At 43.2% G+C, this 14,143-nt stretch overlaps 1 protein-coding gene across 1 annotated transcript in view; it reads right to left on the minus strand.

Moving 5' to 3' along the window:
- Window positions 1-12,769, minus strand: part of ptpro (protein tyrosine phosphatase receptor type O) — a 326,955-nt gene extending 314,186 nt beyond the window's left edge. The window contains exon 1 of the mRNA XM_051920280.1: window positions 12,763-12,769. The gene's annotated coding sequence lies outside the window, so the exon portion shown is untranslated. The remainder of the gene's footprint in view (window positions 1-12,762) is intronic.
- Between the last annotated feature and the right edge of the window lie 1,374 nt (window positions 12,770-14,143).

Genomic DNA, 14,143 nt, shown 5'->3' on the forward strand with positions numbered 1-14,143 from the left:
CTTGCATTCCGTGGCCTTTAGTAATACTGATGTTTTCCTCATTGTGATTATGTAACATTACTTCTATTTATTGTTTATTTTATTTATGTTCATTTATGTTATTTCTATTTATGTTATTCATGTTAATTGTATGTTTTTCTTTAATTCTATTATTGTAAAGCACTTTGGCTACAGCATTCTGATGTAGTTTTAAATGTGCTACATAAATAAAGTTGACAAGCTGACATCACTGAAACCTGGCTTCACCCGGGGATAACCAATGCTAGCATGCAGCTAGCAGGTTGCACTTTGCTCCACTGGGACAGGACAAAGGAATCAGGTAAGAGCAGAGGAGGGGGGCTCTGTATTTACGTGCATGAGAACTGGTGCAACAACGGGACAATTATAGACAAACACTGTTCTCCTAACCTCTAGTACATGTCTGTAAGATGCCTGCCTTTTTTTCTACCTAGAGAGCTAACAGTAGTGATTGTCATGGCTGTGTACATTCTACCCAACGCCAATGTAAACACGGTACTCTCTCTCCTGCTGAACACCATTCACGAACAGCAGCGAGCCCACCCTGACGGTGCTCATATAATTGCAGGAGACTTTAACAAGGCCAACTTAAAGACCGTACTCCCGAAATTTTATCAACATGTTAAGTTTTCTACTAGAGGGGAGAACACTCTGGACAATGTTTACTCCAACATCAAGCATGCGTACAGAACCATACCCCTCCCCAAACTCGGCCAGTCCGACCATCTTTGTCTCCTGCTCTCCCCAGCCTACACCCCCCTCAGACGCAGTGCCAGGCCCACCATAAAGACTGTTACAACCTGGCCTGAAAATGCACTCTCCAAACTACAGGACTGCTTCGAACAGACAGACTGGGACATATGTGAACACCAAGAGCTGGAAACATTCACAGGAACGGTATAGGACTATATCAGGTTCTGCATTGGAAATGTGACTGTGGACAAAAACATTCAGGTTTTCTCAAACCAGAAACCCTGGATGACCAACCAGGTCCGTACACTCCACAAAGCCCGCGACGCTGCCTTCAGGTCAGGTGACACAGCTCTGTACAGGGCTGCCCGAGCCGCTCTGAAAAGTGGAATTAAAAAAGCCAAGACAGACCATAAGAGGAGCATAGAGTTCTACCTGTCCAGCCATAATACACGGGAGGTGTGGCAGGGAATACAAAACATCACAAACTACAAAGGCTGTGATGCAACCACAGGAGATCTGAGTGCCCGCTAGCAGAGGAGCTAAACTGCGTCTTTGCTCGGTTTGAATCAACACAACAGCAGCACTCACCTGCTCCAGCCGTGCTCCTACCCTCACCGGGTTCCTGCACCACTCCACTCACTGTAAAGTTGCACGATGTCAGAAGGGTGCTCCTGGCAGTGAACCCCAAGATGGCTGCCGGCCCAGATGGAGTGCCTGGTAGAGTGTCTCAGAGCATGTGCCCACCAGCTCACCCTTATCTTCACCAAAATCTTCAACCTCTCCCTAGCCCAGGCAGTCATTCCGTCCTGCTTAAAATCAGCCACAATCATACCAGTGCTGAAGATGTCTCCCATCACCAGCCTAAATAATTATCGCCCTGTGGCTCTCACTCCGGTAATCATGAAGTGCTTTGAGAGACTGGTTCTCCAGCATATCAAGGACTATCTTCCCCAAGACTTCGATCCCTACCAATTCGCATATCGCGCGAACAGATCCACAGAAGATGCCATCGCCGTAGCTCTCCACTCTGTGCTGAGCCATCAAGAGCAGCAGCAGAGCTATGTCCGGATGTGTTTTATAGCTCAGCTTTCAATACAATCATTCCAGACATTCTCATCACCAAACTGGTCACTCTTGGCCTCCCCCCTCTCACATGTGTCTGGATAAAAGACTTTCTTAAAAAACCGGCTCCAGACTGTGAGACTTGGCCACCACCTCTCCTCCATTCGCATATTAAACACCGGTATCCCACAAGACTGTGTGCTGAGCCACCTCCCGTACTGTCTCTACACCCACGACTGCAGTCCAGCCCACAACAACAACCTCATCATCAAGTTTGCTGAAGACACCACAGTGGTCGGACTAATCTCAAAGGGAGACGAGGCAGCTTACAGAGAGGAAGTCCTGAAGTTGGCATCCTGGTGTTCAAAGAACAATCTGGCTCTGAGCACCAGGAAAACCAAGGAGATCATTGTCGACTTCAGGAGGCACAGCACAGATTTAGCTCCCCTTTACATCAACGGCGAGTGTGTGGAGAGGGTCCATACCTTCCAGTTTCTCAGTGTCCTTATCTCCGCTGACATCTCCTGGACAGACAACATCACAGCAGTCATCAAGAAGGCTCAGTAGCGGTTACACTTCCTGAGGGAATCAGAAAACACAACTTGGACTCCAACCTGCTACTGACCTTCTTCCGCTCGTCCATCGAGAGCCTGCTGATGTACTGTATCACAGTATAGTACGGCAGCTGCACAATGGCAGACATGGAGAGGCTTCAGAGAGTAGTAAAGGCAGCAAAGAAGATCATCGGCTGCCCTCTCCCCTCCCTAATGGACATTTACACCTCCTGCTGCCTCAGCAGAGCAAAAAGCATCATCAAGGACAGCTCCCACCCTGGCTCTGATTTGTTTGACCTGTTGCCCTCAGGGAGGCGCTACAGGTGCATCACAACAAGGATAAACAGACTCAAGAACAGTTTTTTCCCAAAAGCCATAACCATTCTAAACTCACACATGCACTGACTACACAGTCTAACCCCACAACCCCTGGATTTCCTTCTATCCATCAACTGTGCAATATCCAATATCCAAATGGTATTGATAATAACTGTGCAATATCTGTATACTGTACAATATCATTACTCTTAGGGTCCAACATTCACTACTCACTGCACATGATCATCATTATTGTGCAATATTTAAATAATGTGCAATAATCCAATAATGCTATAGTTATTTATTCTTTCCAATATTTAAATAATGTGCAATAACCCAATAGTGCAATAGTTATTTATTCTTTCCATATGCATATAGCGTTGCAGAACTTTTTTTTTGCAACTTTTCTGCAACTTTTTGCACCATTTGTTTTTTTATTTGTTGTATTTTATATATATGTTTGCACAGGAGGAGCTGATTTTAATCTCATTGTACATGTGTATAGTGACAATAAAAGGCATTCTATATTCTATCATGGCTGGAGAGAATGGTGAGCGCACAAGTGAGAAAGTGGCTTGGACTACCAAGATACTTCAGCAGCATAGGCCTGTATGGGAATGGAGCATTCTCTCTGTCTATATCAAGCCTTGTGGAGGAATATAAATGAAGCAAAGCAAGACCAGATATAATAATCAAAGAGTCCCATGACCGCTTCATAAGAAATGCTGCCCCAATCCTAGCGATAGGGAGAAAATGGGACGCAGCTTCAGCAATGGCAGAAACAAAGGCCACCCTCAGACACCGGGACATTGAGGGGCGAGTCCAACATGGCAGAGGGTGAGTTGGTTTGGGACCAACAACACCCATATGGCAAAAGGCTACACAAAATGAATGTTGGCATCTGATGGTGGAGGAGGTGAGCTACCAGGAGGAAGTAGCCAGATGTGCCAGAGCAGTCTCCCAAGCCAAGCAAGGCTGCTGGATAAGGTGGGCTGGCATAGAACAACATAAAATCACATGGAGTGAGTTGTAGAACATGGAAACAAACAGGCTGTTTCGTCATTAGAGCCACATATGATAAGCTGCCCTCTTCAACAAACCTATATCTTTTGCGTGGATAGGACCCAGCCTGTCACCAATGTGTGGCCCCAGCAACCCTCAAACACATCCTGCTGGGCTGTAAGAATAGCTTAACACAAGGAAGATACAAAGGGTGTCATAATCACGTATTGAGGTGCTTGGCCTCGGCACTAGAGGACCAAAGAGTGTGTCAATCAATGCCATCCCCCTAAACGTCCAGGCTACCTTCCCTTCCTGCAACTAACATCCTTCATCGGGGAAGGAGAAACAGCGGACCAAGCCCTCACCTTGTAACTCATGCCTGCTGAGTAAAGCCAGAAATTGGGAAATGCATGTCAACCTAAATCAGAGACTCACCTTCCCATCTGAAATTGCAGCCATCAATCTGTACCCAGACTTGATCCTTTAGTCTAACTCCTACCAATGTGTTTTCATCACTGAGCTGACAGTTTCTTGGGAGGATGCTATCGATGAGGCATATAAAAGAAAAAAACTGCAGTATGCCAATCTTGTAGTTGAGGTAGAGGAGCGAGGCTGTAAGGTGAAGGCACGTCCAGTGAAAGTGGGCTGAAGTGGCTTTTAAGCCAGTACCACTACAAGGCTGCTGAAGGAAGTGGGCATCAAAGGGCAGGCCCAGCGGAATGCAATTAAGGAACTCACTACTGTTGCTAAAAGAAGAAGTCAATAGTTGTGGATGAAGTGAAAGGAGACAGTATAGGCTACCAAATGACCACTTAGTAACCATTCGGCACACACCCAGGTCTGAACAGCCTGTGGTGAGCGTGCCTCGGTTGAGGGTGTATTGTGGTAAACATCCTATGAGAACGGGGTACTAAAATGATATGTCGTATTGGTGGAAACATCACTAAGTTGTCATTATCAATGTCATCCCAACAAAGAAGACATCTCCAACTCCACTCAAGGCAAGTGCTGTGCTGAATCATCAGGGACCTAGTCTTTTTAACACTAGAATTACCAAAGCCTATGAAAAAACTTGTAATCTTGGCCCACCTTAAATCCCTTCACACTTCCCCATCAGCGTTGTTTGTGTTGTAAATGTTTCGATAAACACAAGCAGCAAGCAGCCTGCTATCCCATCTCCCCACCAACGAAGAAAGGGCAGAAAGTTTTCTCAGCTCAAGTCTGTTTACCTGCGTGTGAGTTACCTGGAGCTGTATAGGGTAAATAATATATTGTTATTTGGAATACATGCATTTCATGTATGTTCCGTGTCTACAATCTATGTAAACACATAGTTAAAACAGAAACATTTTTCATGTTTTAGTAATAGTTGACAAAATGTGGACATGAAGTGTATAATTTGTGAAGTCCAAATATCAAAATAAACACTTTCACAAAAGGTACAAGTATAACAAAACAAGTGCGCTTTTATTCAAGAATGTAACTGCAGAAAAAGAACTTGCATTAGGTTGCAACATTGACACACCCTTAATATGACCACTTTGGTGGTGCAGCAGTAAGAACTGCTGACTCGTAATCAAGATGTTCGTGGTTTGATACCGAGGTCCTCTGTTCTGTGTAGTGAGCTGCTCTTATTTTTACTATTATAGAATTAAAACATACATTTGAATTGAGTCTGTAACAGACGGTGTAAATTTATGGTACTTGTAAAGGTTAGCTTTTTTTTTTTTTATTTACTTTTATTTTCTCAGTCACGTTCACACTAGCCCCTATCTGACACTGCTGTTTTCAAATAAAGACGTGTTATAGCAGAGGTGATCTCAGATGAGGCCAAGGGTTCTACATCGGAGAAAGAGAACAGAAGCCCTCCCTGAAAGAAACATCCACTCACATATAAGAACAACGCAGCTGCACCAGGTGTAAAGGTGAAAGATGGCACTGTTTGGATGCAGCAACAGGTTGGGTGTCATCCTGCCAATCAGTCTGCCCCACACCTGTTCTTCAACGAAACAGCGCAGTTTACAGAGCTCGCCAAAGTATCATGCAAAGTCCAGTTTGTGATTATGTTTTGTGATGGTCTTTATATGAAATCCATGTATATGTTACTTATAAAAAAGCCAGATCGAATGTTATTTACTTATATTTATTTACTCATCTCTCTGCAGCGTAAAGTCATAAGTAAACTGCAGAGCTTCCTACGTTTGATCGACACGGGGATGCTCACAAAGTACATGGGTACTGAAGTGACTTTAGCTGCGGGTGGAAGCTCCTGTTGCACCCTACGCAACTGTGTTTGATCTTATTCAGGAAAAGATCCCAGTCGCCCCACGGGAGAAAAACTTTCAAGAAACTATTGTCATAAAGCGAATCCATTTCTGGAAAAAGGAGAACCGTAACAACAGTTGCGTGGAGCTTCCATTTGCAATAATCCAACTTTTTCTAACATTGGATTTACTGTTTTTTTTATTTATGTTACTTTATAATAATATTACTTTTATACTATTTGATTGTAGCAAGGTATATTGTTATCAGCACCTGGTGTGTGTGATTGCCATATTCCCAGTGGAATCAGCAGCTGGGAAGAGAACGGTAGAAGGTAGAACAGTGAGCGGTCACCTGCTTTGGTGATTAGCACAAGTGTAGCTGAAGTCTGAAGAGAACCATTTGGTCTGCTTGTGCACAGCTAGTAAGCTTCTTTGCTTGAAGCAGCTGTCCACGTGCAGGTCAGACTGTAATTGTGAGGCACTATAATGCAGACACCTAAGACTCATAAAAATTATAGTTATGAGTTACTGTAGTGTAGGCAAACCAAAATAATGAATTCAGGAATATTAATACATTCCAGGTATAGTGATAAGACCACCTGGTGTGGGTGATTGCCATATTCCCACAGGAGTTAGCAGCTGAGGAAAAGAAGTTTTCCAATAGTAGCAGCACAGTGAATGGGTATCTGCTTTGGTGATTGGGACAGGTGTAGGTTGACCATTTCGTCTGCTTATGCTAAGCTAGTGAGGCTTTTTGCGTAAAGTGACCGCCCCCGTGCAGATAAGACTGTACACATGGGGCACAATAAAGAATCTATATTAAGGCAAAATTTCATGATAATACAGCATGTAAACTTTTGTGATTGTTTCTATCTATACATCAAGTAACAGTGTTATTTTAAAAAGGGATTTCTTACCAATGCAAGAAATAATGAGTAACAAAATACAAACACCTGCTGTCCATAATACATTTCAAATAATGGCTTTGTTGAGCAGCACATCTCATCCTTAGCCTTCTGAATTATATACACTGAGAATAAAGAAAGCCAGCAGGTCGTCATGACATCAGACCTCTGGAGAAGCCTGGATTTTGCTTTTACTGCGTGCTGCTCAGTGCTGGCTCAACTCTAGACATGGAGTCAGTGGCCATGGTCCCCAACAGGATTGAGCTTCCAAGCTCCAGTACCGTGACCCCGATGCAAATCAGGGGGGCTGCCCTCTCATATCCTGGAGAAGGTATCATCTCTCACCCGGACCTTCCATTCTCCAGGCGTCCTGACTGTGCCAGAATCCCAGTGTTCCGTCAAAATAGTCAATATCAGTGTTATCAATGCATAAAACCATAGTACCAATATTTGAACTGTAGCACATCAACAATAGAGAGACTCAGTGCCAGAATCATCATGTATTTTAACAAAAAAAAACATTTATCGTACAGGTATCATACCCCCACAGATGAACTAGGTACCCCCCAATCTGAAATGAAAACATGCTCATATTAAAGTCATCCATATAGAAGAAAAGTGAAAAAATAAATAAGGCAAAACATCTTTCAAATGAATGTAATGTAGGCTGCAATTCAGCACACAACTCCAAGAGGATGGCTTTAGGAAGTATAAATTAGCTTAAAAGGCAGTCATCATCGTGAGGTGAAAATTAATGGTCAGGTTAGGTCAGGGAGCATGCATTGGTACAGCACGTTGTCACCCCCACCACAGGACGAAGAAATGACCGTTTATCTGTTGCAGCCAGGTGTTACATGGGTGTTCCCTTGGCCTGGTCCAGCCACTCGGGTCATCAGCAATGAGGATCCCGTAAGCTGAATCACCCTCTGGGAATCGTGGTACATGACTAAAGTGCTGTTACTGACGCTCCCTCACAATGCAGGTAATGTGCCTCATTCGGGACTCTATGAGCAACTGCTTATTCGACGCAAAGTCAAGCCAACAATACCCAAAGAGTCCAGTCTTCCTCTCAGATTACTGGATAGCGTCCATGTCTCGCAACCATACAGCAAAACATGAAGCATCAAGACTCTAAAGTCTTGGACGTTCATCCTTTTGCAGAGATATCGGGAGTGCCACACATTCCCTTCCAGAAACCTCATGACCCCAATGCTCTCCCAATCTGTCTACTGACTTCGTAGGAAGAGTCATTGGAGACATGAATGTCGCTGTCAAGCTAATTAAACCACTCGACGCAGTTGACATTCTCTCCACAAACAGACATACTGCTGAAGGATGTGCCCAAGAAGTTATTAAAGGCCTGGATCTTGGTTTTTATCCAGAACACTTGCAAGGTCAGACTCCTTGCTCAGTCTCTTGACAGCCCCTATCACAGCCTCCATTGACTCTCTTTTCACAAACAGTTGCCCCACAACCGTTCGACCCCACAACCCAGTCAAACACCCAGTCCATGCAAGCACTAAACACAGTAAGAACAAGAACACACCTCTGATGAACCCCAGAACAGGTTCTGCCTCCACTCTGCACAGTAATCACAGTACCAGTGTACCAACAGGCTATGAAATCCAGCAAATTCAGGAGAATTCTGCAAAATCTCAGGATGTCCCTCAGGGCAGCTTCCTCAACTGAGTGGAACGCTTTCCAAAAATTGACAAAGGCTGCAACTCTACCGATATTCACGTCTGCGCTTGATGAGAACCCTCAGTTCCAGAATGCGGTAGATGGTAGACTTCTTAAGCGTAAAACCAGACTGCTCCAGTCACTGGTAGGTGAGTGAGTGATCATGGATCCTATTGAGGATGACCCTAGCAAGGAACTTACCCTGCACCAAGAGCAGTGTTAGTGCAGTGCAGCATAGTTTAATGTAGACAGTGTAGACAGTCTTACCACCAGCCAGGTGAAGTTCACCCCAGATACCACAGATCCCTGCAGATTTCCCTACCTTCAGCTGGTTCACAACCTGTGCAATCTCAGTGAGATTGGGTGGTTCACCAGTAATTGGAGGATCAACTTCAAGAACCGTGGAACCAACATGTCCAGCATCCTAGCTGGAGGATCAGCTTTAAACAGCTGCTCAAAGTTGCCAGCCCAACCATTCATAGCTGCAGTGTCATCCATAAGGTTTGTTCCATCACACGCCCTGACTGCAATTCTCTGAGGAACAGATTCGGATGTGCATAATGCTTTGATTCCTCTGTAAGCAGGACATGAGTCACTAGGCTCTAGATGCCCTCAGAGCCCTAGCAGCCATTCTTCTCAGTTCCCAGTATAAACCGGAGTTGCCATCAACCTGAGCGCTGCAGCTCCTCTCGATGATATCCAGATCAACCTGTAAGATGAAATACCTCCTTCTAGGAACACAGGTGACACCTACACAACCCTCAGCAACCTTCAGGTTCTTATCACAGAAGGTCTCCCACATCACATTAGAATCGGTAGTCGCACCTAATTCTGCAAGTTCCTCATACAAACTGTATGTAAACTCATTAGAAGCAGCCTGATCTTGGAGCATGGCCAAGTCCAGGCTCATTATTCTAGTAGGTGGTAACCTGCTGGACCTAAGCTGGATCTTCAGCGATCCACAGCCCCTGACGTTTTACAACGTCAAAGAATATGGAGCCACTTTCACCACAGTGGTCAGACCCATGGGGACCAACACGATCCTAATGCCAGCTCTGTCAGTGCCAGCGGTTGCACTGAAGTCGCCCATGACCAGAGGAGTGTCACCTCGCAGGCACCCATCAACCACCAACCAAAGTTGCAAATAAAATGTTTCCCTCACAAAAGATATCACTCACCACAATCGGAGCATACACTGAGACAACAGACAAGGCATCCAGAGAGTGCCTTAATCTGAGTCTCATAATACACTCTTTGAAAGGACTGACAATGGACACCATCAGAAGGAATTGCTCCACCACAGCAACAGCTGCTCCCCGAATATGACAGCCATCAGACCAACCAGACCAATAAAAAGTGTACCCTCCTACAGAGATCTGACCAGTCCCAGGTCTAAGCACCTCAGAGAGTGCCACCACTGAAATGTGGAGTTCACGATGCTCCTTCGACAGCAGAGGAAGATGACAATCATCCCGGAGAGACGCGACTTTCCACGTAGCCTCAAATTGGGACCTAAGTGCTGTTGTGCAGCAGGCGTCACCTCAGCACCACACCAGTTGTGATCCTCAACAGGCCTGACCCCACTGAAAACTCCTTGAAAACTCTCTCCTTGCATACCCTTCCATTGATGATATTTTCCATAAGAGGTAATGCTGCCATTGCCAGTTGTGTCGTACAACACACACTTTTTTGTGTAGACAAAATTGATATACTTAATGTTAATCACCTTATTGTGCAGCCTATTGTGATGGCCAAGGTTGGCTAAAGCTGCCACAACCTACTTGAACCAAATAAGGCGAAAGAGGACCCAAAGAGATTCTTTCAGTATTTTAGCAGTAAAAGATCAGGCATGGAGGAGGTGAAGTGCATCAGGGATATTAAAATAACGGATGCTCTAAATAAGTATTTTTCTGAGGTCTTCCCAAGTGAGGAAGTAGATAAACTCCCAGCAGTAAATGGGACTACTAAGGAGGTACTAATTTATTTGGAAATTGTACAATGAGAAGTACTGTTCAAATTAAATAGGCTGAAATCATACAAATCTCCAGGACCAGATTATATTTACTCTTAAGTTCTTAAGGAGGTTAGTGAGTACATATATAAACCCTTGATAAATATTTTTAGTAAGTCGCTGCACACTGGGAAAATTCCAAAGGACTGGAAAATGGCAAATATTATTCCTTAATATAAAAAGGGTGATTGGACAGATCCAAGCAACTAAAGGCCGGTAAGCTTAACATGCATCACTGGAAAATAAATGGAAGGAATTATTAAGGATAAGATTTAGCACACATGGCAAGTACTGGAGTTTTTCTGAACAGTCAACATGGGTCCAGAAGTGGAAGGCAATATTTTACTAACATGCTGGAATTCTATGAGAAAACAACAAAAGGGTATGATCAAAGTGGAGCTTATGATATTATTCATCTGGACTTTCAGAAAGCATTTGATAAGCTGCCACATGAGAGGTTGGGCATCAAACTAAAAGAAGGGGGAGTTCAGGGTGATGTTTTTAGATGGGTGCGGAATTGGCTCAGATACAGAAAGGAGAGGGTGATGGTGCGAGGAATCTTATCAGAACTGGTTGATGTTAAGAGTGCTGTTCCACAGGGGTCAGTGCTAGGGCTGCTGCTATTTTTAATATATATTGTCACAAACTCGACAAAGAGCCACAGCAAGGTTTGGGGCAGTCACCCATATATTGTTTCCTGGCTGCAAAATTGAATAAAGTGATAGCCCTGATGTGCATAAATTGGAGTCCAAAACAGAACTGAGGGGATAGGGGAAAGGTGGCGGCTTTTAAAGGCCAGTATAGCAAATTACATCAGAGGGGCCGGAACCGGAAGGGTCTTCATCCATAGGCTCAGACCAGGAAGTGATGTCAAAGGGGTTGGAACCAGAATTGACATCATCAGGACCAGTTGGAATTTCCTGTGAACGGTCTGCAGAAAGCGAGAATAAGAGTCAGTGCACTCTACCCCATCCCGGTCTGGCTCGGAATTACTCTCATTCAAGTCCTTTAGCTGCCTCCCATATGCATGTGTGTGACAATATATAAATTATTTAGGCAGGAATATAAGTAACAAGCTGGTTAATTTTGCAGATGATACCAAGATAGGCGGATTAGCAGATAATTTAGAATCTGTTAAATCATTTCAGAGGGACTTTGATAGCATACAGGTTTGGGCAGATTTGTGGCAGATGAAGTTTAATGTCAGTAAATGTAAAGTATTACACACAGGATGTAAATATGTTAGGTTTGAATATACATGGGGAGTTCTGAAATTCAAGAGTGCATCTTATGAGAAAGATTTAGGAGTCGTAATGGACTCTATGGTATCAACTTCCAGACAGTGTTCAGAATCCATTAAGAAGGCTAACACAATGTTGAGCTATATAGCATGATGTGTGGAGTACAAGTCCAAGGAGGTTATGTTCAAGCTTTATAATCTACTAGTGGAGCCTCATCTAGAGTACTGTGTGCAGTTTTGGTCTGCAGGCTACAAAAAGGACATAGCAGTGTTAGAAAAGGTCCAGAGAAGAGCGACTAGGCTGATTCCAGGGGTACAGGGGATGAATTATGAAAAATGAATAAAAGAGCTGAGCCTTTTCAGTTTAAGCAACAGTAGATTAAGAGGTAACATGATTGAAGTGTTTAAAAGTATGAGGGGAATTAGAACAGTGGATCAAGACTGCTATTTTAAAATGAGTTTGTCAAGAACAAGGGAACACAATTGGAAACTTGTTAAGGGTAAATTTCGCACAAACATTGGGAAGTTTTTCTTTACACAAAGAACCAAAGACACTTGGAATAAGCTACCAAGTAGCATGGCAGACAATCGGACTTTAGGGACTGTCAAAACTCAACTTGAAGGTTTTTTAGAATAATTAAGTGGATAGAACTAGCGAGCTTTGTTGGGCTGAACTGCCTGTTCTCATCTAGATAGTTCTAATGTTCTAATATGAAGTGCAGTCCAAAAATGTGCAGAACTTCAACAAGTATTTAAAATTGTGTGCGTAAAATTGTGCCATCAAACCAATAAAGATGTTCTGAGGTGTTGATAATATGAAAAAAAAGCTGCAGAGGACAAATCAATAAATATTTTTTTAAAATCTCACAGGTGCATGGAAGAAATAAAGAGTGTAGAAAATTGTGACGAGAACAGACCATTAATTCCCACAAGCTATTCACCTAGATTGTCCAAAATAACATCAACTTGAGATCTAATGTCCTACTTTCTACGAAACTACTTGGAAATTTCTAACATTTGTACAAAATCATCCCTTAGCAATTTTCAAGCTGTGCTCCTGTTGCAAACTTTATTTTAAAGTAACAGCTGTGACCTATAAATTGGTTCATAATTTTAAACTCTTCAATTATGTGTCCTCTTAATCTGCATTTGCTTAAACTGAAAAGGTTCGACTTCTTCAATCTCTCCTCGTGGCTCACATCTCTTACTCCTGAAATTAGCCTAGTTGCTCTTGTCTAGACTTTCTCTAGCGCTATGTCTTTTTTGTAATATGGAGACCAAAATTGAACATGATGCACTAGGTGAGGCCTCACTAGTGTGTTATATAACTTAAGTATAACCTTCCTAGACTTATACTCACACTTTGTGATGTACAACGTAACACCCTATTTACTTTTTTTGATCTCTTCTATGTATTATCTTATTGTAAATAGCAATGTTTCCACTATGAATCCAGGGTCCTTCTAATAAAGTATACTTTCAAGTTTCAGATTTCCTGTTGTTTATTCAAATCTAACATTTATACTTCCCACATGTGATGTTTTGCATTTACTTACATTAAATTTCCTCTGTCACAAATCTGCCTAAACCTGTATGTTATCTAAATTCTGTCTAACAATATAGCCAATTCTGCATTATCTGCTCTTCAGCCTAGTTTCGCATTATGTGGATACTTAACCAGCTTATTGATTACATCCATCCATCCATTATCCAACCCGCTATATCCTAACACAGGGTCATAGGGGTCTGCTGGAGCCAATCCCAGTCAACACAGGGCGCAAGGCAGGAACAAATCCCTGGACAGGGGACCATCCCACCACAGGGTGCACACACACACACACACACAGCACACACTAGGGGCAATTTAGAATCATCAATGCACCTAACCTGCATGTCTTTGGAATGTGGGAGGAAACCGGAGCACCTGGAGGAAACCACACAGACACGGAGAGAACATGTAAACTCCACGCAGGAAGGACCCGGGAAGCAAATCCAGGTCTCCTTACTGCAAGGCATCTGCGCTACCACTGTGCCACCGTGCCTTATTGATTACATTACTGTTCAAATTGTTTATGTATAAAAGAGCAGAAGCTCTATCACTGATCAATGAGGGGCATCACTTGTAACATCACCTACTGTAATTCTGAAAATGTTCCTCTCAACATAAGCCTTTGCTTCCTGTGTTTGAGGCAATTTTATACCCACCTACAGACCGTGCCCTGAATTCCTACTTCTTTTACTTTGATGACTAACCTTTCATATGGTACCTTATCAAATGCCTTTAGAAATTGTAGATAAATAATATCATTTGCACGTCTTTGATCATATACCTTTGTTACTTCTAGACATATGCTGCTCGATTGTTTTCTTAATAATTGCTTCCATTAGTTTACCTG

Source organism: Erpetoichthys calabaricus, chromosome 1 (genome assembly GCF_900747795.2).
Source record: "Erpetoichthys calabaricus chromosome 1, fErpCal1.3, whole genome shotgun sequence".
NCBI lineage: Eukaryota > Metazoa > Chordata > Cladistia > Polypteriformes > Polypteridae > Erpetoichthys > Erpetoichthys calabaricus.